Source organism: Oncorhynchus gorbuscha, linkage group LG12 (assembly GCF_021184085.1).
Source record: "Oncorhynchus gorbuscha isolate QuinsamMale2020 ecotype Even-year linkage group LG12, OgorEven_v1.0, whole genome shotgun sequence".
Taxonomy (NCBI): domain Eukaryota; kingdom Metazoa; phylum Chordata; class Actinopteri; order Salmoniformes; family Salmonidae; genus Oncorhynchus; species Oncorhynchus gorbuscha.
Genome location: NC_060184.1, coordinates 36,308,791 through 36,336,441, shown reverse-complemented (window position 1 = coordinate 36,336,441; position 27,651 = coordinate 36,308,791). Strand labels below are relative to the sequence as shown.

At 42.3% G+C, this 27,651-nt stretch overlaps 1 long non-coding RNA gene across 1 annotated transcript in view; it reads left to right on the top strand.

The window, feature by feature from the left end:
- Positions 1-5,909: 5,909 nt before the first annotated feature.
- LOC123990327 overlaps positions 5,910-27,651 on the top strand; it is a 48,499-nt gene continuing 26,757 nt past the window's right edge. Inside the window, exon 1 of the long non-coding RNA XR_006830626.1 lies at positions 5,910-6,128. This is a non-coding gene — a long non-coding RNA (uncharacterized LOC123990327). The remainder of the gene's footprint in view (positions 6,129-27,651) is intronic.

Below are 27,651 nucleotides of genomic sequence, written 5' to 3'. Positions count from 1 at the left end.
GACGCTCCCCATCCAACCTGACAGAGCTTGAGAGTATCAGTCAAGAAGAATGGGAGAAAGTCCCTGAATACAGGTGTGCCAAGCTGTATTCGCTGCCAAATGTGCTTCAACAAAGTACTGAGTAAAGGGTCTGAATACTTATGTGAATGTGATATTTCCGTTTTTTTTTCCAGAAATGTGCACACCAAAACAACATTTTGCTTTGTCATTATACAGTATCGTGTGTACATTGATGAGGAAAACCCCAGATTTAATCCATTTTAGAATAAGGCTGTACCGTAACAAAATATGTAAAAAGTTAAGGGGTCTGAATACTCTCCGAATGAACTGTTTAAGTCTGTGTTTTCTATGACATCCCTTATCATGGAATACCTGCTTTGTGCCCTTATAAGGACAAAAGGTGAATGTACACATGGACATATTTGATTGGGATGGATGGTTGAAACAACCGAAAGGTAGGGCGATATTTAAAAAGTTAGTGGGTGAAAGTTTGCAGTATACATTTATCTAGTGCGTCAACAATATGTGTGTTGTGCCCATGATGCATACCTGGTAAAACACGTCTATTGAGCAATTTATTCCACAATTCTAACAGAATACACCACCTATCACCTGTTATTACCTCCCCTATATTTGTCAGTTCCCCAGCTCTGTTCCCCGCTTTCTGCATTGATTGTTTTTTTTGGCTTTGTTTTCTTGTACGCTGTTCCTGTCTCGTTCCGTGTCCATTCCTTATTAAAATGTTTGACTCCCCGTACCTGCTTCGTCTCTCCAGCGTCATTCCATGTGACAGACAATTGTCTTTTAATATATTTGTCAGACTAGAATGCCATCTTTGGCTCACGTCATTTTCTGCTTGCTTCCAGAGAAATGCAGGCTATTGAAAGAGTTAAATAAAACTACAAGTGAGGTCTAATACGTCACATTTCAAATGTTCAAATGTGTTTTAAGGATGCGTGGATTTGATGTTTTCCAAGTCATGGTACGGTCACGGAGCGAGGCAATCCCACTTGCTTCAGAGCACACGCTCACTACATGACGTGAAATGACTGCAGGTTCAAATGACAGGATTCTGTGCCTTTCTCCACTGAGAGAGGACTGCAGATGTTTTGCTATGCATGTATGAGCCATACATTGACACGTTGAGTCCGTAACGGGAGGTTTAAAATCAAACTTAAATTCTCTTTCCGTTTCTTCCTCTCTTTTTTTTATATATCCCAGAACTTTCTCATTGACAAGCCACAAACCACCCTGGGCAAAACATTGGAGTCTCTCACAGTCCAGTGGTAAATGAGAGAGAACAGAGAGCTGCTCCCATTTTCCCCGAATATACCACTGAGCTACTCTCACAATTAGAAGGCCTACTGGCCAGACAGCCTATAGCAAAATAAGCAGCCTGAAGTCAAAACAAAGGCACAGCACAGGAAGGAGAAGAAACCCAAGACAAACGCACATGCACACACACACAAATACGGGTCGAAACGTCAAGCAACCTGCCAAGCAAAATATTTTCTGCCGACTTCTCATGCTGATGCTACCATGAGGATGATGGGAGAACTGACCTCATCTGCTAAATATTGTTTTTGCCTTGTACAGCAATTCCTCCTCTGTTCTGAGTAGGCCAGTCTACGACGCAGCACAGCGCAGGGCGGTTGTATTCTTTGTACAGGGCTATAAATTAGTGTTTTTGTGGGAGCCCATAACCGTTGCTAAGGGCTGGAGGGGATGGGAGGGAGGGGTGGCCATTGGCCAGTTAAAATACAGATGTCGGTCCGGCAGCGTAATTCCATTCAGCCATGATTTATATTTAGAACACAGCAAGCAGCCACCAAGCCTAACCTGACACTGCCACTGCCACTCCTAGCTCATGCAGGAAATCGAAGTTGACTACAACCTAATGAGAAAAGTGAAACACTGAACTTTTATGAGTCTCTCACAAATTTCAGGCCCATAATACCGAAGCTAATCATCTAGCTGAGGAGGGAGACCCATGCATTAAGAGCCACTTTCCCCATCAGTTCCCCTGGTGTGAAATATGCATCGTGGAAAAGTTCACTATTTCAATACTGTGGCTTCAGCCCAACATTCGTGTCTTTCCTGGATTGCTTTTGTCAAGTAGTTTCACTGCCTAATATAATAACACAATGAGTAATTATGTTCAAGTAAGGAATTCCATGTCACTTTGGGATAACTTTTTGGAATAGTCAAGAGAACTTTGAAAGATATTTGGTAATATGGCACAGAGTCAGCTCATTTTCTATAGTGGGATTATAGACTCTTACTTACTTACAGCCCTCCTTCTCCTTGTTCCCTGTGGAGTATAAGGCCTCAACAAGCCCACGCCATGTAAGATGGCCCTCTCAGCTTTCTCAGCTTTCATTTGTTCTTCAGGCTCTCTAGATTCAATAAAATAAATGCAACATTTTGACAAAACCATACCCCCACGCCTGTTCATTTCGACAGTTTTAAATAAAACAGGATGCATTCTGTCCATAACCAATAACTCAGCCTTTTATAATCTATCTGCTTTATAGGCCTATCAGCTTTCTTAATAATACCCCTGTCCAACTAATGCGTAGACCCATTGTACACACCAACCGACCACTGCCATCTTTACAACACACCCCAGCTTTACTCACACACGCAAGCACATATACGTACACACACACACACACACACACACACACTCTTGACTCCTGATTCCAGTTTTATAAGCAATGGTCAGAGAAGCTATGAATTCTAATCCACCGGCCTGTCAATTGTAGAAGCTAATCCATCAATGCAAAGAGGGAGCGCTGGGTAATAAACACCTGCTTCCTCTTGAGGCATCCAGATTCATCAATGTGTACCGGGGGTGTTTTTGTACAAATACGATTACATAATGTCGGTATTTGCAAGTCAACAATTCAACAACGCAAATATTTCTGATGACCAGAAAAAGTTAGGGAGGGAAACTGCTGGTGGATAGCAACAGCTGGCTTCTTCTATATAGAACAAATATTTATTTAAAGGTGGTTAATCTTGACCAGCAGACTATAATTGTTTAGTTTCAAACATTTGTTTATTCTCTTATCTGATTAAATGCCTTTCGTTGCTTAAGTATGACCAATGCTCTGCGTAGGGCCTAGGTGTCGTTGCCAGCAATGTTATTTCCCTTTCAAGTTTCTTCCCAGCTGATAAACAGGATATTCTCCTTGGACAATGGGGACAGGAAGTGGGAATTTAGTCTATCCGTTTGTCTCTGAAGGCTTTACTCCCTGTGCACGTTGGCGCGAGCACTTTCTAATCTTCATGGTCAAGATGCGCCAATTAGAGCCCCTGAATCAGAGGAAACAGACAATGCCTTTGGAACTGTGAACACGCCGACGCCAGCAGTAAAACAATGGTCTTGACCTAACCCTTGGATAAATCATTACAGCTCTGACAAGAGGGACAAGGCGAAAAATGAAGAAGCCCCAACTGGTATTATTTTCACAATTTAGGTTTACAACCTGGTTCAGGAAAGTACTGAAGTTGCCTCCCGTCGACACACTTGAAAAATGAAGAGGGAAGAAAAGGGGGCACATGTAAAAAAAAACTATGGAACTTTGTTCTCCCCAGTTTCCTGGCTTTAAATGAGCTGTTCATGGTCTCAGCTCAGACGTAAAGAAATTACATCTTGTAAGATTTTCCTTGAGTTGCACATTCCACAGTGGGTGCTCTCAGTGGTATTAATGCAAACTGTGACATGTCTTATTGATCAATGAAGGGGGTGCGCACACACACACCCACCCACCTACCCCTGCACACATGCACACACAGCACAGGGCAGGTGGAACAGTGGAGACAGACAGTGACAGCGGTGAGGTACTTCTGAGGCAACCCTCTCCTTTAATAAGGCAGACGATCAAACATGTTCTCTGTCCACAAAAGAAAATATTATTTTAAAGGAGAGAGGGGTTGTGGGGTGGAAAAGGAGATTTGTGTTCAATTTTTTCTTTCATCCAATAGAATAGGAGATTCGGGTTTCAAGGTTGCTTTGGGAAGATTGAAAACAAATGTGGGCCTTTGACACAGCACCGCACGTATATATCTCTCCCCAGCTAGCACATTTGGTTCCTTGGAAGTTGTGGGAATGTATATTTTTGGTATCACATTGGTTGTTGGAACGAAGCCATGAGTTTTATGACCGGTAAAACTTAATGTTTTATAAAGGTTCTGAGAACAGAATTGAACGTTTCACATGTCCTTGGAACGTTTATTGTTTGAGAACGTTTCATTCTGGTTACTTAAGTTTTCATGGGAGGTTTTTATTAACGCTCTGAGATGGAAATTATATGTTATGTGAAGGATTTTGAATAACTTCCTTAGAACGTTCTCTGAATGTTTCAATAAGACTTTAATTAACACTGCTAGCTAATTTTGGGTTAACTTTTTTGAATTTCCATTTCAGAGGATACAAGCACTCATTATGATCAGGTGTGGCCAATTAGTGGGCGTGGCCAACACACATAACAAGATAGAGGATAGAGAGAGTTTTGTTGATGCTGAGAACAGAATCAGTATGTTTTTAATTAGCATTCTTAGAACATTCTCTGAATGTTTTTTTGTGGTTTTTATTCAAAGTTGTCTTAACGTTCTCAGAAAAATTTGAGAACATGACTTTAAATAGAACCATGAGGAAACCTGTCGGAAATGTAATGCCGAAGTACTGAAAATCCCACAGAAGAACGTTGTTTCTTAATGTTCTTCGAACAATTTGAGAACATTCCCAATCTCAAACCAGTTGGAGAACATTCCTAGAACATTGCCAACATTTTCATTAAATGTAAGAATGTTCGAACATTTAGGAAAAGTTCTGCTAAAGTCATGAAATACCAAGAAAATGTTTGTTTTTTCAAGTTCCTTAAATGTGCTGAAAATGTTCCATAGCTGAGCAACACGGAACGTTGTGGGAAGGCTGTATGCAAAATAAGCATAGGGCAACCACACTCTCACCAAAATCCAAGAGATAAATGGTTCTCAGAACATTATGTGCTAGCCGAGTCTTCTTTCCCCCCCCCCCTCTCTCGCTGACTCTTTCTATCTTTCCCTCTACTCTGTTTGCAGCAATGATTCTTTCATGGCATTCTAAAGATGGGAAATCAAATTTCGCCTCCCACCAACACCCCTACGCCATCCCCCACGCCATCCCCCAAAAGGAGGCAAGTCTCCCCACAAACAAGCACATAAAAACTCACACACACTTTTACCCGCAATTACATGCTCTCATTTCGAAGTGATTCACAAACCCTTTGATACTAACACACACACACACACACACACACACACACACACACACACACACACACACACACACACACACACACACACACACACACACACACACACACACACACACACACACACACACACACACACACACACACACACACACACACACACAGCTGACTCAGCAGGACAATTGCAGCAGTGATCACTCAGACAGAAGAACACACGTGTCAGTCGGGGGGGACTGACTGACTGGTGAATGACATCAGCCCTGAGGCGATAATAATCGGGTGACCTAGGAGAGAGTGTCTTCACTGTAGCTCTCAACGAACACATGCACAGCAGACAACGTTCTCACACAATAATCAACTATATGACTACTATATATTTACAGTAATAACTCTCCAACCTTAAACCCCAAGTCAGCCAGACCGAATGGTACACACGCACAGCAGAGTGCAGACTTTCTCACACAATCAACTACAGTATATGAGCAGTTACATATCTTAGAGTAATAACTCCAACCCTAAACCCCAGCCAGACCGAATGGTAGGCTATAAAACACACACACACACACACAAACACACACAGCGCCGCTATATTATTATGGCAATCTGAATCCAATTAACAGGCAACCCACTCAGAGTTCAACTGCCAGAGGGAGATTCAGTGAGGAAATATCATGGGAGATGAAACAGCAGGAGGAGAAAAAAATCAAACAGTTTTTAAATGGAGAGTACTTGGGCCTTTGTGACATTCAACAACGGCTTTGTTCTTGCAGAGGAATAGAGAATGCTCACCTTCCATCTCTTTTTGTGTGTGTGCTAAATTCACACTCCCTGAAAGTCGAGGAATACATGGGCGAAGGAGGACGAGAAGTGAGTCTCTTTCTTTTCTCTATTTTCTCTTTCTTAATCATACTGCTCCGAAGTCATCCATCTGGGGTCAGAGAGAGTTCTGGGTAATCATTGTTTGAGGGATGGTTACTTGAACACATCTGAGGTGGATGGGGGGGGGGGGCAGTGGTGGAGGAGGAGGGGAGAGGGGGGTGGAAACAAAGACACGTTTGCATGGAAGATGTGTCTAATCCCCTGCTGATACATTGACACAGTGGTGGCATATGCAGAATAAGAGAATAGAGCATCTATGATAGGTAAAGGCTTGGATTGGATAAACTCCAACAGGATATGGTAATGGAGGAAACGAATGAGTAGTATATGCTGCAGCAGCGAGTGGCTCGACTGCTCTCGAGATGGAGCCCTCTATGAAAAAAGGGTGTTGAAACACACAGTAATTGCTTTCAGTGTCGTTTGGCATTCTGACTTTAGCGGGTTTTAATAGACAGGGTGGTTTCTGTCTATTATTCTGCTAACATTACTGTTCATTTCGCAGAGAAAGATGGGGAAAACCGGACATTATGGCTTTTAAAACTTGAGAAGCAATAAATTCAAAGTAATACGTTGACTTTTGACAAGTTAGGACAATTGTCCTTTGTGCAGCAGGAGTGATGTCGAGCCACACCAAAGTGAATTCTCCTCCTTTCACTTGATAGGAACATAATAAATCATTTCTAAAGGTTACCTTGCTGAAAGCCCTCTGTATAACACAATCACTGCAATTGGTGGAGGGAAAAAATCTACCTAAAAAATGTAATCAGCATTGCAGCTTACTGTCAAGATGTGCCTCTGAATAATTGAAGATTTTAGAAAAATACCAACTCAAGACTTGAGAAAATCTAAACATTTATCCTTGGCTATCTTTGGCAGGCAGTGATTCCTCTAGCACAGGATTTCTTCTCAGGAAACTTGTCTTGCTCTTTTGCCTGACACTCATACACTCATATTCAAGTTTTTCCTGTGTTGACTGACTGAGAGCTGAGTGTGTGTGTCATTCCCCTTAACCATGGCAGGAAACTGATTTGTGGTGAGAGTTTTGTAACAAAATGGCCGCCATGAATCACCCAAGTAGGTCGACACATCACTGATGGATAAGGTGACTGACTTTACCTACCTCCAGTTCTCACAGTACAGTTCTACTTTCACTTTTTTTTCTAAGACTGCACCTCATAAAGAGAGACGTTTATGGTTTCAATCATAATGCAATCAGCTTTACAATAATGTAATTGGTAAAAAAAATTCTGAGGAAACCCGAGAGGAAACAGGTACTGTCTCACACACACACATTATATCTTATGGATACGGTTGGCTCTCATTAACCTGTCTCCTCCCCTTCATCTACACTGAGTGCCTTCCTGCAGCTCCAATGCCAAGTGAAACTCACAATGTGTCCATATTAGGACAGCCTGAATGACTAATATGTTTATTTGATATATAAAAAAAAGACATAGATTTGGCTCAACTATGTGATAACAACGATACACACATTCAAAAGATAATCCAGGATTATTTCCATTGTGGTCCTCATTGGTGGCTGATACCAACTCCTGAGTTTGAGGCTGTCCTAATATGGACACCATACCTATGGCTCCGTTCTGTGTTCTATGAGATATAACTGATACGTGGGGGTGAAGGTGTAATGGCATCCAGCTGTCTCTGAGCCTGTGGTCCTGACTCCTGACTGAGCTGAGCGATGTGGAGGTGCCACTGACATACAGCGTGACAGATAACTGCAGAGGAGGCAATAAGAACTGGGCCAAATTCCCTAATATAATAAATAATATAATAATAATATATGCCATTTAGCAGACGCTTTTATCCAAAGCGACTTACAGTCATGCGTGCATACATTCTACGTATGGGTGGTCCCGGGGATCGAACCCACTACCCTGGCGTTACAAGCGCCATGCTCTACCAACTGAGCTACACAGGACCACCCTCTGGAGACAGTGAAGATTGATTGATTGATTGATTGATTGATTGATTGATTGATTGATTGATTGATTGATTGATTGATGCATGAATTAATTGATTGGTTGATAGATTTATCGATCAAATCTTGACTTGTTTGAGCAAACTGCCCATATGGTCAATAACATGGTTTGATTCATGGTATTTGCTTTTACTTTTCATTGTACTCAAGTATGACAATTGTGTACTTTTTCCACCACTACTTATTAAGTCCATTTAAAGCTAGAAACTTTTAGTGACCTTTACTGAAGTATTATTTTACTGGGTGACATTCAATTTTCTGTTAAGGAATCTTTACTTTTCATCATGTGTGAAAATGAAGTACTTTTTCCATCAATGCTTTTTTAAAGTCACCATTATATAATTGCAGTCTATCTCCCGATAGACTTGCAGCCAAAGGCCCGGTGTGAACTCAGAAATAAGGTTGAAGTGTGGAGATTAATTCAAGGATTCGAAGCCTGAACCAGGTTTAAGATTTCTGATTTTTTTTCTTTACGTAAGGGCCCTGCTAAATATAACGTCCGAAGATGTCACACCGGTTTCCCAAAACACCACGTAGTGCACTCGTTACAAATTGAAACTTAACCGTGTCCTTACAGGAGCTGTCCTGTGCTGAAAATGATTCCAGAATATAGGCGAAAGAGCTCGCTGTAGCTCTAAAATGATTATTAAGTCATCTTTTTCACACAGTTTTCCCATGAAGTTAATGTTCTGCAGCCTATTATGTATTTAAGTGTCTGTATTCTGTTTTTCTTGTGTTATGTATTCCAAGTGTTTTCCCTTCCTATTTTGTATGCAATGTTTGATTTAAATAAATTCTGCATTTCTTCAGGTTGTGTAAACTGCTGAGCAAGAATAAGTAAAGCCAAATTCAAAGTTGCTCGTTCCCTCATTTTCTCTAGAAAATATCAAGGTGTGTCACGACTTCTGACGAAGTTGGTCCCTCTCCTTCGGGCGGCGTCACCGGCCTTCTAGCCATCGCCGATCCACCTTTCATTTTCAATTGGTTTTGTCTTGTCTTCCCTCACACCTGGTTTCAATTCCATCAATTACATGTTGTGTATTTAACCCTCTGTTCCCCCCCATGTCCTTGTCCGGGATTGTTTCTTGTAGTGCTTGTATACGTTATTCTGGTGGATACTGGGTTTTGTTTGACCCATTCATTGATTATTCTGTTTACGGTGGTTTTATGTTTATAAAACTCCTGCGCCTGACTTCTCTGCCGTCAGTAAGCACCCCGTTACAAGGTTATCTAAAAATAGGATATGATGACAATGGTTTTCGTAACTGCTCAACCAATTATTGCAGCCTAATGGCAGGCAGGAATTGAGCTTCAAGTAGGCCTACAGATATTCTACAAATAAACAATTTAAGTAATTAAAATAATTAACCATAATTATTGGTTAGGCTACAGTGAAATGTGTGAACTTTTAGATAATAGTAGCTGGTCTGGGCCTAACAGAATATTGAAGCGGCTCAGATGGGTATTGGCGGTAACTGGAACATGCTGTCGTACATGTCAATTCAGAGCATCCCAAACAGGCTTAATGGGTGACATCTCTGGTGAGTATGCAGACCATGGAAGAACTGGGACATTTTCAGCTTTAAGGAATTGTGTACAGATTCTTGCAACATGGGGCTGTGCATTATCATGCTGAAACATGAGGTAATGGTGAATGGCATGACAATGGATCTCGTCACGGTATCTCAACGTATTCAAATTTCCATCGATAAAATGCCCTAGCTTATGCCTGCCCATAACATAACACCATACACGTGGTATGCTGTTGTTAGGACGGTTGGACATTAAACAAGACTGTTTTGGGAAATGTTCTAACGATGAACTTCGACTTAAGATGCTTTTGGGAAACCAGGGCCAGAACATTAAAGAGCGACTGTCCCTTAAAAGGTACTTCTCATTTTGAACAGGGCCTATGTGGCATCAATATGAATCAGAAACATGTGTTCTAGTGTCAAAATTGATTAAGAAGTGTAAATAGGATCATTTTGGTTATAGTCTCGACTAAAACTGTGTTTTATGAGATTATAGGAAAAAATGGAATGTCACGGAATGACTGAAACCGTACCAGTTTTCCGTGGGGTGGGTTTATTTAGACAACCACATCAAACCACACCCCAAAACCAACTCACATTTGAATTCTGTCATGGCTGATAGCATCTCTTAATAGCATTTCTTAATTAACCAAATCTAAACAAGGCCAAATCATGAAGTGCAGTCTCTGTAGCCCAATAATGCCTATTTTAGCGAAAGCTGAGAATCTACCTAATGTTGACAGATATCAGTCAGTCTTCAGAGCGTGACACACGCCACGGGAGCAAGGCTTTCAGTCCTTGCAGTCCTACTTGTGAGTTTAAAAAGAGGAGACATCAATTAATTTCCATTGACGTGTGACGGGAGGTTTTAATGTTCCACAATGTCTCCCGTCTTCTGACATTTTAACTCTGTTCAAGTTATCTGGAGAAACTCTGAGGAGGAGGCTAATGACAAGAACGACTGTACTTAAAATCAACATTTTAGATACTACTGAATGCTGAAATAAATGTGCTATTTTAGATTGCTTTTTACACATTGGTCTGATGTTTGAATTCAAAACGACATCAACACACCAACTAATGCCAGCGATAAATTAATAAGTCAAGTAAAGAGTTTGCCAAAATAATTATTTAAGCAAAAAACAAGTGGACGTGTGAGACTGAAGTGTTGAAAAGTTGGAGGTGACAACATAAAACTAGTCATAAATGTGCAGTTATCAGCCAGCTGAAGAGCAATAAAGGAAAAGTCAACCAGACAAAGCAAATGCAACAAATCAAACTGAGTCAGTAAACCAGGCCAAAATAAGTAAACTCTTCATCCTACAGTCCTCAGAGATTCTCATTCCCTTGATACTGCTCCAGGTAAGAAGACTACCAAAACAGGAACAACAAAAAGCCCCCCCCCCCTTTTGATGCTCGTAAAAATCCATACTGTATCACTTCCTAGGAGCAACACATACTGTACATATTTAACAATTTATACAGAAGCCATGCCCTAATATGTTGGGGAATTTTATTATAGATTTTCAACATAATTACATTTTTGATTTACCTACACTACTCTATTAAATCCTATTTAGACATATTTAATTATCAGAGGTGTCACAGTCTACAGCTGTGACAGTCTGACAGTGGATATGATCAGAGATGTCACAGACAGACACCCAGCCTCTGCGGAAATTTGACTGCAGATGGAGCTTCCACAGTTCCACAGATACAGTGCATTCCGAAGGTATTCAGACCCCTTGACTTTTTCCTAATTTTGTTATGTTACAGCCTTACTCTAAAATTGATTAAATAATTTCCCCCTCACATCAATCTACACACATTACCACATAATGACAAAGCGAAAATAGGTTTTTAGAAATATTTGCAAATGTATTAAAAAAAACATACCTTATTTACATAAGTATTCAGACCCTTTGCTATGAGACTCAAATTTGAGCTCAGGTTAGGGCTGTTGCGATGACCGTCTTACCGCCACACCGGCGGTCACGAATCACGAAGGCAGACAGATTCTACGTGACCATTTAGTCACGGTAATTAGGCTTCTCCAAGCTCTGATGCTGCTGATGGTCATTAGTAGCCTACCAAACTTGCTAACTGCCTGGTATTCAGCATTCTATGGTCCCTCTGATCACTCTGACATCAATGTAAATGTAATCGAACATCTAATCAAACACTTCATGAGAGCCCATGAGCTCATGTTGCGCAACATTTCTATAGGCTATGCAATTGCGAGAGAAAACAGAGCGATGGCCTCTATTAAAAAGAGGAGCCCATCAGCTTTTTATACACTAGGCACTATACAGTGGGGCAAAAAAGTATTTAGTCAGCCACCAATTGTGCAAGTTCTCCCACTTAAAAAGATGAGGCCTGTAATTTTCATCATAGGTACACTTCAACTATGACAGACAAAATGAGAAAGAAAAATCCAGAAAATCACATTGTAGGATTTTTAATGAATTTATTTGCAAATTATGGTGGAAAATAAGTATTTGGTCAATAACAAAAGTTTCTCAATACTTTGCTATATACCCTTTGTTGGCAATGACAGAGGTAAAATGTTTTCTGTAAGTCTTCACAAGGTTTTCACACGTTTCCACAGTTGACAGTGCAAAAAAAACAAGTCATGAGGTTAAAGGAATTGTCCGTAGAGCTCCGAGACAGGATTGTGTCGAGGCACAGATCTGTCGAAGGGTACCAAAAAATGTCTGCTACATTGAAAATCCCCAAGAACAGGGTAGCCTCCATCATTCTTATATTGGAGATGTTTGGAACCACAAAGACTCTTCTTAGAGCTGGCCGCCCGACCAAACTGAGCAATCGGGGGAGAAGGGCCTTGGTCAGGGAGGTGACCAAGAACCCGATGGTCACTCTGACAGAGCTACAGAGTTCCTCTGTGGTGATGGGAGAACCTTCCAGAAGGAAAACCATCTCTGCAGCACTCCACCAACCAGGCCCTTATGGTAGAGTGCCTCTCATGACAGGCCGCTTGGAGTTAGCCAAAAGGCACCAAAAGGACTCTCAGATCATACGAACCAAGATTATTTGGTCTAATGAAACCAACATTGAACTCTTTGAATTCCAAGTGCCACGTCTGGAGGAAATCTGGCACCATCCCTACTGTGAAGCATGGAGGTGGCAGCATCATGCTGTGGGGATGTTTTTAAGCGACACGGACTGGGACACCTGCTACAGAGCACTCAGGGCCTCAGACTGGGGCGAAGGTTCACCTTCCAACAGGACAACAAGCCTAAGCACACAGCCAAGACTACCCAGGAGTGGCTTCGGGACAAGTCTCTGAATGTCCTCGAGTGGCCCAGCCCGGACTTGAACACTGTCAAACATCTCTGGAACGATCTGAAAATACCTGTGCAGCGACGCTCCCCATCCAACTTCTGCAGAGAAGAATTGGAGAAACTCCCCAAATACAGGTGTGCTAAGCTTCTTAGCGTCATACCCAATAAGTCTTGAGACTGTAATCGCTACCAAAGGTGTTTCAACAAAGTACTGAGTAAAGGGTCTGAATACTTATGTAAATGTGATATTTAATTTATTATACTTCGGGAGGGGGGACAAAAAAACGTTTTTGCTTTGTCATTATAGAGTATTTTGTGTAGATTGATGAGGGGAACAAAATATTTAATCAATTTTAGAATAAGGCTGTAACTTAACAACATTTGGAAAAAGTGAAGGCGTCTGAATAATTTCCGAATGCACTGTACCTTCTAATTCCACACTTCCATTCTAACATCATTCAGTAGGCGAAATGTATTCCATTTTTTTCAGGGTGGTGTGTGTGGGTGGAACTGGTGTTTCCTTTCAGACCTTTTGGCTGTGTTGGTTTGTGCTGTGAGTGCTATGGGCTTTGAGTGTGTTGGTTCAGGCCTGCTGGGAGTGCCTTCTCCGCTTTCTTTAATCATGCCACAAACGCCATTATTCAACCTAACAACACTGCAATTAATTTCTATGCCTGTGTCAGGACCCTTTGGGAAATTTGTCCTGTTATTGCCTTTCTGACTGTGTATTTTCTTTCTCTTTCCACTCTTGAATACCAGACTAGCAAAAAATAAGTCTGCCAGGAGTTTTTCTTGACACTGTTTCATCATGGCTCCGTTATGGCAGGGTTTCCCAAAGTCAGTTCGGAGCACACTGGACATACCTAAGGGATTTGGTGTCAAATTAGCTCTGGAGGCAACAACAGAACGTCATGGAGAGAAAAAAGTAACGCGCAAACCGCCCTGAAACAGAGAAGAGTCCGTAGATGTTGCATTAGATAACCTAATGTACTCTGTACGTGTAACCTATAGCTTAAGTTGTGCTCTTTCAGCAAACACAACATTTTTCCTAACACCTTCACCTCTGAACTTGCATTTTAGTTTCAGCAGAAGCCGGTTTTCAAAGTGAATCGAGTCTTTGCTGTGAAGAGCAGTCCAGAGGTAGGCAGTTCTGTGTTCAGTTTGAGAGACAGCCTCTTTATGTATGGTACGGAAGGAAGCAGGTCCATATTGTCTGACACACAGGCAAGGTACCCATCCATCTTCCCTGTACTTTGTGACCTTTTGGGCATCAGTGATGAGAAGAAAGACAGACTTTGCATGCTTTTTATTCTCAGATACTGAGACTGAAGAGAGTTTGTCAGATTTTTATCAGACGTAAAAAGTTGTCCCCACAGTGAGTCCATGCAGTTTCTGCTCAATGAGTCTCCCCATGTACCTGTGGTTTTGGGATGTCTCCAGAGGAACAACCCCTTTATTGAATGGGCTACGGGTTCTATCCTGGGTTGGAGCCCATTCTCTCACACGCATTGTCTCAGGGTGGTGTAGCCTTCCCTTGCACGTCCTCCTGCGGGCTTGGGAAAAGCCTGATATCTCTCAGCGCACATCGCTTCCTTCGCATTGACCCTACGACTGCGCCATTGACCTCCATCCTGGTCATCCAGGTATTTGCCCGGTGGTGCCCCTAGAGGGGGTGGTACTGTCACATCCTGATCTGTTTCACCATGAGTCTGCCTGCCATTATGTCCCTGATTGACTCTGCCTTGGATTACTGACCTCTGCATGCCCTTGACCTGCATTTTGCCTGCCCCGTTTTATAATAAATATCTGCGATTCGAACTGTCCGCCACCTGTGACTGCATCTGCATCTCACCCTGACTCATGATACGGATGCAGTGATCACAATATAGTGGCTGTATCCAAGAAATGCAAAGATCATATGATTGGCTTAAAATAGTTTATGTAGAATTAATGGAATCACCTCCGGATACCGGGTGGCGTAATCCACGATTACCCGGATGTATTGGTGTCCCCTTGCCATCTTCACCAATGGAAGATCCATCGCCACCCGCTCAAATGGCACCCTTATAATGGGCAAGGGAACCAAAGGGTTTCTATAACGTGCCCTCGGAGCTGTGATCTGGCACTCCGGGCAGGTACGGCAGTAGTCCTTCCACTGCTCGCCTGACTGGTTTTCTCCATCCCCAGGTGTGCCCCAAGCAAGTGGGTGTGGGCGAGCTACAAGACTGTCCATTTTCTTCTCCTTCCTACCTCGCGCGCATGCCTCCCCAGGTCCCTCCTCCACAGTGCCTGGAAGACAGGGCAATCTCTACCGAGTAGAATGGGCACGGCCAGGTTAGGAACAGCCACCACGCACATCTGCACTCCCCCCTCGGGGTGGTTATCCACATCAGTGCGGTTGGGTACCTCTTCGTGTCCCTGTGTACACAGGACACTATCACCTCCTCATCCCCAAGTTCATCTTTCCTCTCTCGCGTGAGCCACTGTGGTTGGGCCAGGGTCACCATGCTGCCGGAGTCTAGCAGAGTGCTGGTGTTGATGCCATCGATTCGTCAAGTAACCCATGGCGGGGCCATCTCGGTTCCAGGTTACCCAGGAAATGGTGGTTGCGGAGGGCATGGAATGCTCCCGGCCGGTGTCCCAGCTCGCCGCTTTCATAGCAGCGCTTCTGATTTAGGACCAGCAGCCAACGTCGTCGGTTCGGGTAGCCCTCCCACTTCGCGGCCTTGGCTAGTTCCGTCCGGGCCCCCTTCAGCCCCTCACTTCTCTTGGTGCTTTTCTTCCCCCTCGCCACATCCACTCTCTATGCTCAGGGCCCTTTCAGCAGGTCCTGGGTGTTCGGGTGGGTTTCCACCACGGTCAGCAATTCCTCCAGGCTGGGGTTTTTGCATGCTTGCCGCCTTCCTCATCTCGTAGGGGAGGACCCGACGGTAGCAATCCAGGACGACTTTATCAATTACCAGGAGTGACGGTACATCAGTCAGTAGCCAGTCTTGGTTAGGCGCACTAGGGTGCTCATCTGAGCGCGGGTGGGAGATGGTGGAGTCAAAGGCCCAGTCGTGGACCAGTTGTGCAGGGCGTGCGAGGCTGAATCCATAACGGCTCAGGATCTCACATTTGAGTGCCTCCTAATTCGTGCCTGGTTGGCGTTCAAGTCAAAGTAGGCCTTCTGGGCCTTCCCAGAGAGATAGGGTGCCAAAAGACTGGCCCACCTGGGCTTGGGCCATCCTTCCCTCTGCGCAGTCCTCTTGAATGTGCACAAATACACCTCCACATCATCTTCTGCCATTAACTTAACCAGGAACTGATTCGGGCTAGACTCCTGAGCCATGTGATTGCTCCTGGAGAACCTGTTGCTTCTGCTGGCTGAGGATAAACAGAGCCACCAGTTCCTCCATGGAAATCTCTGCACGCTCGACCCCAACGGCACCCAAAGTTACTGAGATGCCCGCGTTCCCCACCATATGTGGTACACCGTGAGTTGTTGGGTTGAGAGTGCAGAGATTAACACAGAGCCAGGGAGGTTCTAGTCAGAAAACACAACTTTACCAGGCAACGAAATAAACATAACAACAAAATATTGTAGGTTTGGCTTGTTTCTTTTCAGGTTCTGCTCCGTGTCTGTCTCCCTGTCTCCCCTCACGGTGTGCTACAGGGCTCCATTTATTTGGCCTGCACAGCTGGTTTTCACTCTCCCCAAATGACCTTTACTTCGAGCCATCAGCATCTGGGTGCCCAGCCTGTGTACTCCCAGCAGAAGGAGCCAACGTCGCGGTACGTACCTTCCTTCTATCACCAACCCCCCGGGGTAGACCTCCCAGGATACCAAAGCAGAAAGACAAATTAAATTCCACCTTTCATCGAATCAGACGGCTTATTTTTCACAAAAACATTTGATATTGCCAATTATTTTAATGATTACTTAACTGGCAAAGAGTGCAAACTTAGGCAGGAAATGCCAACAACAAATGGTGAGTCATCGTATTCATGCGTTGAACGTTAGAACTTTGTAAAGCTAGAGGTGGGAAATGTATGGTTATCGCTCAATAATGACAAACCTCCTGGCATTGACAACTTAGATGGAAAGCTACTAAGGATGGTAGCTAACTCTATAACCACTCCTCTCTGTCATGTCTTTAATCTGAGCCTAGATACATGTATTTGTCTTCAGGCCTGGAGGGAAGCCAAAGTCATTACGCAACCCAAGAGTGGTAAAGCGGCCTTTACTGCCTACCTATTAGATTGCTGCAAACTGTTGGTAAAAATGTGTTTTACCAAATACAATGCTATTCCTATGTAAACAAATTAACCACAGACTTTTGGAATGCTTATAGAGAAGGCCAGTCAACATGTACTGCACAAAGGAATTGATAAGAAGATTGTGGGAGCTGTCAGATTTCAGTGCAGCCTTTGATGTTATTGACCATAACCTGTTGAAAAGATTTATGTATTATGTCTTTTCAACCTCTGTCGTATTGTGGATTCAGAACTATCTGTCTAATATAACTCAAATATAACTCACACTTCAAAAAGCAAGTCCTGCAGACTCTAGTTTTGTCTTATCTTGATTATTGTCCAGTCGTGTGGTTGAGTGCTGCAAGGAAAGACCTAGTTAAGCTGCAGTTGGCCCAGAACAGAGTGGCAATTCTTGCTATTCATTGTAATCAGAGGGCTGATATAAATACTGTGCCTTCCAGTCTCTCTTGGCTAAGAGTTGAGGAGAGACTGACTGCATCACTTCTTTTTTACAAGAAAATTCAATTTACACACACACACTCTTACCCCACCAGTCATGCAACCAGCTGTCTTTTCACAGTCCCAAAATTCAAGAAAGCATACAGTATTATATAGAGCCATTAATGCATTGAACTGCGTTCCATTTCATATTGCTCAAATAAACAGCAAACCTGGTTTTAAAAAAAACAGATGAAGCATACCTCATGGCCTAATGCCTCTCTCCTATTTGACCTAGATAGTTTATGTGTATGTATTGATATGTAGTCTACGTGTGCCTTTAAAAATTATGTATGTAGTTCTGTCAATGAGCTATTCCTGTCTATTCATTTTCTGTGTTATATCATGTTTTGTGTGGGCTCCAGGAAGAGTGCTGCTTTTGCAACAGCTAATGGCAATCCTAATAAAATACCAAATAGAACCACCAACTGTTTCCTTGTGGAGATTCAATGGGTGCATGCCCATTTGCACGGAGTTACCATCATAGAGCATCATCAATAAGCAAACAGTCTGTGGTTGTATTTGATTAACGTTTATGGAAAAAGGCTGGATTTCAGCAAACAAAGTATTGACCTTGGGCGAATCTATATAATCAGAGCTGAATTCCACAAAGCGTGGTCTCTGCTCCACTCTATTGATCAGAAACAGTACAGTACACAGCAAAACCTCTGCCATCCTGGGTGGGCAAAGTTTGCAATGCATTGTCTCCTCCGTCTTCATTGTTTTCACACACTCTTACATGCTACGTCTCAAACTAAACTAAGTTGTTTTTGATTTTCCGACTATCTTTCAGTTTGTATTCACAGCTTGATTTGATTGGCCTGTATTAGTGTTATGCATGCAATTTGGTTTGATTGGTAACTGACTAAACAACGATGAGTCTTTTTTCTGGCTCTGAGGGGCTTTCGCAAACTTTCTGTGCCCTCGTGATCTACAATTACGGATAGCCTACAAAAAGTGTAGCGAAGTACAATACTTCATTCAAACCATAATTAAGTAAAAGTTAAATGACTGACTTTGGAAAGTACTCAGAAAATTCAGTAATAGAGTAGAGTATTTGTCATTTGTGTCTTCCAACCCTGGGGCTAACCTCAAAATGTAGGTCCTAACCCTGCTGCGGAGCAGTGTCAGCTAGCCCTGGGCTAAGGTCAGTGCTATCCCACTTTAAATGCGCAAGTGTGAATAGTCGCTTAGCCCCAGGATAAAATATATCTTAGTCCATTGCCAAAGTGCAGTGTGAGCTATTGTGTAGAATTGAACAAAATGCATTACATGTATGAGCTGGTGATTTAATATACTGAACAAACATCAAATAACTGCAGAGTACTGATTTATTCTGTTCTTTAAAAGGATTGCTTTTTTGAAGAGTGATCCACCCATGTTTCAAGTTGCTCCAACGAGTCTCACACCATTCTTTTAGCAATACAAAATAATGTGTGCTGTGTACTACACATACAATTATCGGATTTGATCTAGCGTGTTCTAAGGGGCTTTAGCAGTTCAAACTTGTTATAGCTGGGGGTAGTAATTGAGAAGCGTGGAAGAAGAAGGTGCCCAGAGCAAACCGTCTGCTACTCAGGCCCAGTTGCTCATATATGCATATTGTTAGAAGGTGTGGATAGAAAACACTCTGAAGTTTTCTAAAACTGTTTGAATTATGTCTGTGAGTATAACACAACTCATATGGCAGGCAAAAACTGGAGAAAGAATCCAACCAGGAAGTGGGAAATCTGAGGTTTATAGTTTTTCCAACTCATTCCCTATTGAATACACAGTGTCTATGGGGTAATATTGCACTTCCTAAGGATTCCACTAGATGCCAACAGTCTTTAGAACCTTGTTTGATGCATGTACTGTGAAGTGGGGGCGAATGAGAGGGGATTGAGTCAGAGGTCTGCCAGAGAGGCATGAGCTGACCACGCGCGTTCATGTGATAGATAGCTTGAGTTCCATTGCATATCTACAGACAAAGGAATTCTCCGGTTGGAACATTATTGAAGATATATATTAAAAACATCCTGAAGATGGATTCTATTCATCGTTTGACATGTTTCTACGGACTGTAACGGAACTTTTTGACTTTTCGTCTGCACCTAGTGATCATGCGTCATGAATTTGGATTACTGGGTTAAACGCGTGAACAAAAAGGAGCTATTTGGACATAAATTATGGACTTTATCGAACAAATCAAACATTTATTGTGGAACTGGGATTCCTGGGAGTGCATTCCGATGAAGATCATCAAGGGTAAGTGAATATTTATAATGCTATTTCTGACTTCTGTAGACTACACAACATGGCGGAAATCTGTTTGGGTTGTTTTGGTCTCTGAGCGCTGTACTCAGATTATTGCATGACACAGCGTTTGCATTAAGGAGAAATGTATCTTTTATCAATGTTTATTATGAATATTTATGTAAATTATGTGGCTCTCTGCAGAATCACCGGTTGTTTTGGAACTACTGAACATAACGCGCCAATGTATACTGAGATTTTTTTATATAAACTTTAACTTTAACAAAACGTACATGTATTGCGTGTCATCAAAAGTTAGTGATTAATTTTCTCTCTATTTCTGCTTTTTGTGACTCCTCTCTTTGGCTGGAAAAATGGCTGTGTTTTTCTGTGACTTGGCTCTGACCTAACATAATAGTTTTTTGAAATCAGACACTGTGGTGGGATTAACAAGAAGTGTATCTTTAAAATGGTGTAAAATACTTCTATGTTTGAGGAATTTGAATTATGTGATTTCTGTTGTTTTGAATTTGGTGCCCTGCACATTCACTGGCTGTTGTTATATCGATCCCATTAGCGGGATCTCAGCCCAAAGAGGTTTTAAGGTACAATCTCTTTGGGCTGAGATCCCGTTAATGGGATCTATATGACAACAGCCAGTGATATTGCAGGGTGCCAAATTCAAAACAACAAACATACCCTTGCACACATAGTCTAATCATTTTAGAGGGGTTACATTTCCCCAGCACCCAACCCTCTGTGTACCAAATAGTGTCATGGTCAGGCTGTTAAAATGACACCATACTGTTCATTTAAATTCAGCCAAATGTTTCTTTCAGAAAAAGGGCCACTACTGGATCAGGAACACAGCATGGTACAGAGCTAACTATGAGAAACCGAAACAAACATTTGGAGAGAAAAAATGACTCCCCCTCCCTCTTGTGCCGGGCCAGCCCTAGCCTTTTTGGGGCCCTAAGTGAGATTTGCTGGGGGGTCCCACCACCTTACGACAAAACATTTAAGTGGCCCCCCTCTTGACGTTGGAGAGACATTTTTCCGTTTTACAAATTTTGCCATGGCACAGAGAGAAAATGTGGCAATTTTATAACAAATGTCATGCAATTTTTCAGTTTTACTCATTTTTCCATGGGGCTGAGAGAAAAGGTTTGCAGTTTTACAACTAATTTCCTGCAATTCTACACATTTCGCCACGGGGTGCAGAGACATTATTGCTATTTTAAAGCAAATTTCCTGGGGAAAGGCCATACGGACATAGCTGTTGCCCAAATTGATGACCTATGACGCAGCTCAGTCGAGTGAAGATTAATGGAAATACAACCACCAAAAATATGATCTGGGTTAGGGGCCCCCTAGTGCCGCTTAGGTTGCTTATGCCTGGAGCCCGCCCCTGTGTGTTTGTGTGTGTGTTCATCTGCCAAACATCTGTTTTTATCTCAGAGTTTGTGTATGTTATGGTATTTACACAGCAGGCGCAGGTCAAGACAACAACTGTCAATTAGGACAAATTGTCTAGAGTATGTGTTCTAACCGCAGGATCATTATTTATCTTAATGTGGTTCCTTACTTCTTTCCTATTTACGTCACTTACTAGATGGATCTATTTGGACAAACATACCCCTGAACATCAATTTCAAAAGTAGGCCATCAATGGTGAAGTTGCTTATACACAACATTTGTCCGCCTACAGAGAGCAAAAAGCACACAGAATTGGACACGACATCTTCCAAACCATCAATCAACCTTATTAACTCCATACTGGTCTTCAATAGAATTCAATACATGATGTCGTGTAATCCTTGCTCTTTCCCTCGTTCCGTTTTAATTATGAGGCCTAGGTGTTTTAAACGGCACCATGAAATGCTTTGAATTTAAAAGGTAAGGGCTCAGAACCCAAATAGGCCAACCCATGAAGAGTGTGCTGTTATCCTGCCGCTAAATAAGTCAATTACAAACCAGAGGAAAAGAAGGGGGAAAAGAGCTACATGGGAATTAGCCACCTGAAGTGATGAAGTGGCAGAGCGGCTATTTGCCTGAGCAGATTTTCATGGGGTATTAAGAACTGACATTAATTGAGTGCAAATTCCCGAAAAGTAGTTTCCATCAATTAAATCTGATTTAAACGGCCCCCGCAAATGTGGCATTTAGGCTCCAGAAATGTATATTAAAGTGAGGTTTAATAGCATGGACAGATACAAGGTTAGCCAATTTGTAATGTTGAGCAAAATCTAGCTATTTTCACTATTCATTCCTGTGCTATTATCAAGAAGGTGAACAGACTGTTGGAACTCTACTATTCTGTGACATTCTGAATATGACCAAGATGAACCTTTTTTGTTAACTCTTGATCTTCAATTCATTCCTAGGCGTTTACCAGACATTTCTGTAGAACAGCCTCCTTTTTGAGGTCATATGTTTTAGGAATATTTTATTTTATTCATCTTACACTGTTGGCGGTAGGTGCCCTTGTATCAGAAGCGAGAGATCTCGGCGGTGGATCTCAGCTTTCATTTTGACTGCGAAAGTGATCTTGACTCAAAGGTTGGCGACCACTGGACTAAAGCATTATTGGAGTAACTATTGAGGGTAATTCCAATGTGTTAGAGATAGATAGCATGGATCTGCATGGACTGATGATCTGTTTACATATTCCGTGGACCCTGCGATGTCAAGGTCTGCTATGGCTATTGATTTTCTCTCTGAATAGCTAATACATCTTGTGACCTTGGTAACATATGTCAGTGAGATGTGAGAGAGGGGTGAATGATGCATTAACAACTAATCAAAACAAACAAAGCAGCAAACAGCCTAGGTAAATAATGAAACGTTGCAGATAGGCAATGAGGTTGTGACCTGTTTGTTCTTTAGTGGAGGGATGGGAGGCTGGGGTGCCATTTTAAATAAATTACTTCACTTGGTCAAGATGGCTAAGGACGAACTAACCAATTTGGAGATTTAAGAAATAGAGACCCTGGCAGAACAGGTAACACGTAGACACACCAGCCACGCTGACAAACACACATGTGTATTTTTAGTAGTCATAATAGAAAGGTGATGCTCGCAGGTCAATGAGTCATCAAAATGGATCCCAAAATGGCTTTCGTGCATACAGTACATGGATCTCTGTCTCTCTGAGCCTCCAGAAGGATTTACTCAAAACCTAAAGCGATACATCAGGATTTTGGCAAATGTGACCTTTATCTACTTCCCATTGTCACATGAACTCGTCGTTATCCTTTTTATGTCTCTGTGTCCAGTATGAAGGAATTTAGAGGTCATTTTGCGATCCAATGCTAACTAGCGAAGTATCCCTTTAATTGTTTAATCATATGTATGTTCATTCTGTCAGTCCATTGCCAGCTCAGGTCAAAGGGAATATTGATTTACAGCCTTTTCCTAATGACTTAGGAAACATTTCCATTGGGGCTTTGTTTTTACAAATTTTTCATAACCTTCTCAGGAAAATGTCCTTAACAGCTCTAATTAAGCAGAAGGCCAGTAGCTAAACATCACCTCTCAGCCGTGTGTGTGTGTGTGTGTGTGTGTGTGTGTGTGTGTGTGTGTGTGTGTGTGTGTGTGTGTGTGTGTGTGTGTGTGTGTGTGTGTGTGTGTGTGTGTGTGTGTGTGTGTGTGTGTGTGTGTGTGTGTGTGTGTGTGTGTGTGTGTGTGTGTGTGAACAACTGGCCCTGGCTGACACCATAAAGGGGGAAATGGGATCAACAAAAATGCATAAATTATCTAATCAAACCAGACATAAAGGACTTGTTCCGACATGCATCCTTCTGACACATTTATGAAAGCTATGACTTGGAGGATACTTTTCTCAGTATTTGAACTGTTTGAAATAATATTTCCTCATGCATTTGCTTATAAATGCTCTGTGAAGAATGCATTAAACAATTACAAAGTGGGATAGAAAAGTATCACTTGGAATATTTTCCCCATGTTGGTGTTAGTGGTAAGAGACAACAATACTTTGAAAGATAGATTTCTAACCACTCTTAAACCTCCGCTCCTTCGCACTTAACACACACCCACGCGCGTCGGCATGCATATTACATTGGTTTTTCCAAACCAACTCAATTCCACTGACGTTTATGTGCTATAAGTGCCAGCACAGTACCATGTGCAATGATTTAGCCACTGTCTGCACCAGCCAGCAGTCCCCTCCTTCCCCATCCTTCTCTCCACTACTCCAGTCCCGCCACACACACACACACACACACACACACACACACACACACACACACACACACACACACACACACACACACACACACACACACACACACACACACACACACACACACACACACACACACACACACACACACACACACACACACACACACACACGGTCGATCTAATAAGTGACAATGGTCGGATCAGGAGTGTGCAACCATTAGCTGTGAGAGACGGGGACATTCTTCTAAGTAAGTGACCCTGTAACAGAGCCCAGTCATTAGCCCTGACACAGAGAGCTATGATCACCCTGTGACAGGTGTCTCTGCTCCCCGTCCCTATCCATCTACACTGGCACTGTTTCACAGACCTCCCATGTCAATGGACCAACCCTGCCACAATACATCATAGTGAGGGACATTAAGAACGTATAGACAGATAGAAGATAAAAGGGTAACAATGAATCTGCTGTAAATCGTGTGTTGTTTTTTTGGTTTCCTATCTTAAGACTGGGTCAGTTATTCCCTCTCTCTCCCTATTTTCTGTTTAACAACTTGTGGAAGTAACACAGCATAGCAAATGTGTTATGGTAAAGAATTTTTTAGCCTACAATTTACAAATATGGAAAACAAAATATTTCTACTCGATTTCTCCATTGACGTCAAGCATAGTTGCATTTATTTTGGAATGGAATATAATCATAGTTTATGATCCTCCACCAGATATGCTGAAATGTCAGTTTCAGTCTATCAGAGCAGTCATGTCAGTCCAATGATGGAGGAAACCCCATATCATGTCCACCAATGTACGATGCCTGAGGGATCTATGCTAGCAAAGGGGGGCAATTATAACAGGCTACCAGAAACAGTCAGTCTGACAGACCAGGTCATCCTCTCCTCCTGGGTGTGTGTGTGTGTTCTGTTCTGTAGTGATGGATGGAGTTTTAAAAGTGCTAGCCACCTCACGCAGAAACAAATGGTATTAAAAGCTCTCCCTCCATGTCTTTCAGAACAAGTGGCTCTCTGGGGTTAAGGCACTAGGTATTAGGTACCAGTAGGTACCAGTAGCATTCAGTCTGTAGCAGACCTGTGAATTCCTATTAACCACAGAGGTACATAAGAAATCCAGACACAATGAATGCACTATGGATGTCTCATGATCAAGACAATTCCTTGGCGGTTGCTTCTTTTCGCTGTAGTCTTAAGATCCCCTCTGAGCAAATCATTCTATTCATTTTGATGTAAAGACCAAACTGATCCCAGCTGCTGCTTTTGGATGTAGTCTTAAGTTCAAGCAGCCATGACACGTAGTAAAAAAGCATTTCATGGTAAGAGCGTTGATCTAGGATCAGAAACCCCCCCCCCTGACCATATAATTATATTCATCTTGATGTAAAATACCAAACTGTTCCTAGATCAGTGCTTCTACTCTGAGACTGTTGGTCAGTATGGCCCAGCTCTCCTGCTAAAGGGTGGACTTGACAATGTCTTGGCAATCGTTGTTGGAATGATGTATGTAGCCAGGTCTGCTACCTACCTAAAGAACGAAGCAGCCAGATATCCTCACTCGCTCAAGAATGGTCTGACTTATTCTATTCTCTCTAACCTGATTAAAAAGTAAAATATTCCGCAGCAATTTCCAGGTGATTATCTTTCATGCATCTCAATATTAGAGAATTGATCTCCTGGAATTGATTTCTCTGCGAGTCTTGTCAGTTTTCTTTCATATTTCAATTTGCAAATGAATCATCTCAACCTCAGCCCTGTAGAATCATATAAAATGCTATATTTTCTTGGCTTGGCGTCTCACATCCTGTGATCCAGGCAAACAAATCCACTATGTGATATATTGAGGCGATACAGAATTGTGACAACTTAGTGATAGCGTCTTGGATAACTGTCTTGGAAGACACTTTAATTGTTGTCTTTCCCATAATTGCGTCCCAGTTGGTTTCATGCAGGGTAAATCTCCAAGTCAGTTTGAAGGATTTTTCCATTCGCTTGCCGTCAGTCACGCACCAAGTGCAATACGCACATTTCCTCTGTCTCAAAGCCATTACTGGAAACAGTCACTGATGTATTAATTACGTGGAAGCAGCCTGCTGCACAAGAGAACACACACACATAGGCACACCTCCTTCATTGCAGTCACAAATGGTGCCTCAGATGATATTAAATGTGAATGGGAGGCCTGTCCAGCTTCCACTTTTACGGAATAAAGGTTACCAATCAATGCACTGAAGGCAAGTAACCCTGCCCATTGGAGTAACCCTGCCCATTGGAGTAACCCTGCCCATTGGAGTAACCCTGCCCATTGGACTGTACGGTGATTCTCATGAGACATGACACTGAGGATGATCCACCCAACAAAAGGACTGAGACAGACAGTGGTGTGTATTTATGGATGCCAAGGGAAGCCATGCTTCCCCAAAACATGCAATGTTGTATTTTTCATCTCTCTGTGTTTCATATTGTTTCCTCACTTCGCAAGAGGCTGAATGTATGTCACCGGATAAAGCATCCGAGCAAGCGAAACAGCACCCCTCTCTCTATGTGTAGACCATCTATCTATCTGATGGTGTCTGGTCAAAACGAGTATGACATTGTTGCCGCCTGTAGCATTGAATGCAATGGAAGCCACCAAGCATTTGGCCTCCCTTCATAATAAAAAGTATCAAATTCTAGCCAATCAGCGTTGAGCTAAACTGAGCGAGCTCAACTGTGAATGGTCCTGGCACACCAAAAAAAGTGTCAAGGGATGCCAGCTTGGATATGGCGTCTCTCCTATCAAATCACATTGAGAGCATACGTAATTGAAAGAAACAAAACTTGAATTGTTGCATCCGGTTGTGTTGTTGTCCTCCGTTGGCCAGCTTGTTAAAATTGGCCCTTTACTAAATTAGCCTTGGATGGAGACAGGGATTTGGATTTATGGGTTTTACTTAATTCTTCGTACTGGCCAATGATTATAATGGTGATTATCCGTACTGGCCAATGATTGTAATGGTGATTCTCCGTACTGGCCAATGATTGTAATGGTGATTCTCCGTACTGGCCAATGATTATAATGGTGATTCTGATCCAACTATTAACACATAGATTGTTGTGTCCCTGACCTGAGAAGACAGAAGTTCATTATGTAGCTATATGTAGGAGGCTAATGTTAACTAGCTAACATTGCCCATGAATGGAAGTTAGGCAAGCAAGAAATACTGTTATCCAGGTAACCTAGGACAACAAAAATAAAAGTGTGTAATGCATGACAGAGTGATAAAATGTTTCGCCAACATAAAAGAGAGGAGGATGGCAATGGCATTTCTCTACAAGTAGGGTGTGTCAACATATTTTTTTCTACGAGCACAAATTTTTGTGGTCACTGTATTATACTTAACATTGGTGATTTGATGATGTTGAAATGGTTCACGGCACAAACCAAGGGGGGGCGCCAACCCAGACAAATATATCACATCAGTGACTCAACCCACTCAAGTGACGCACCCCTCCTATGGC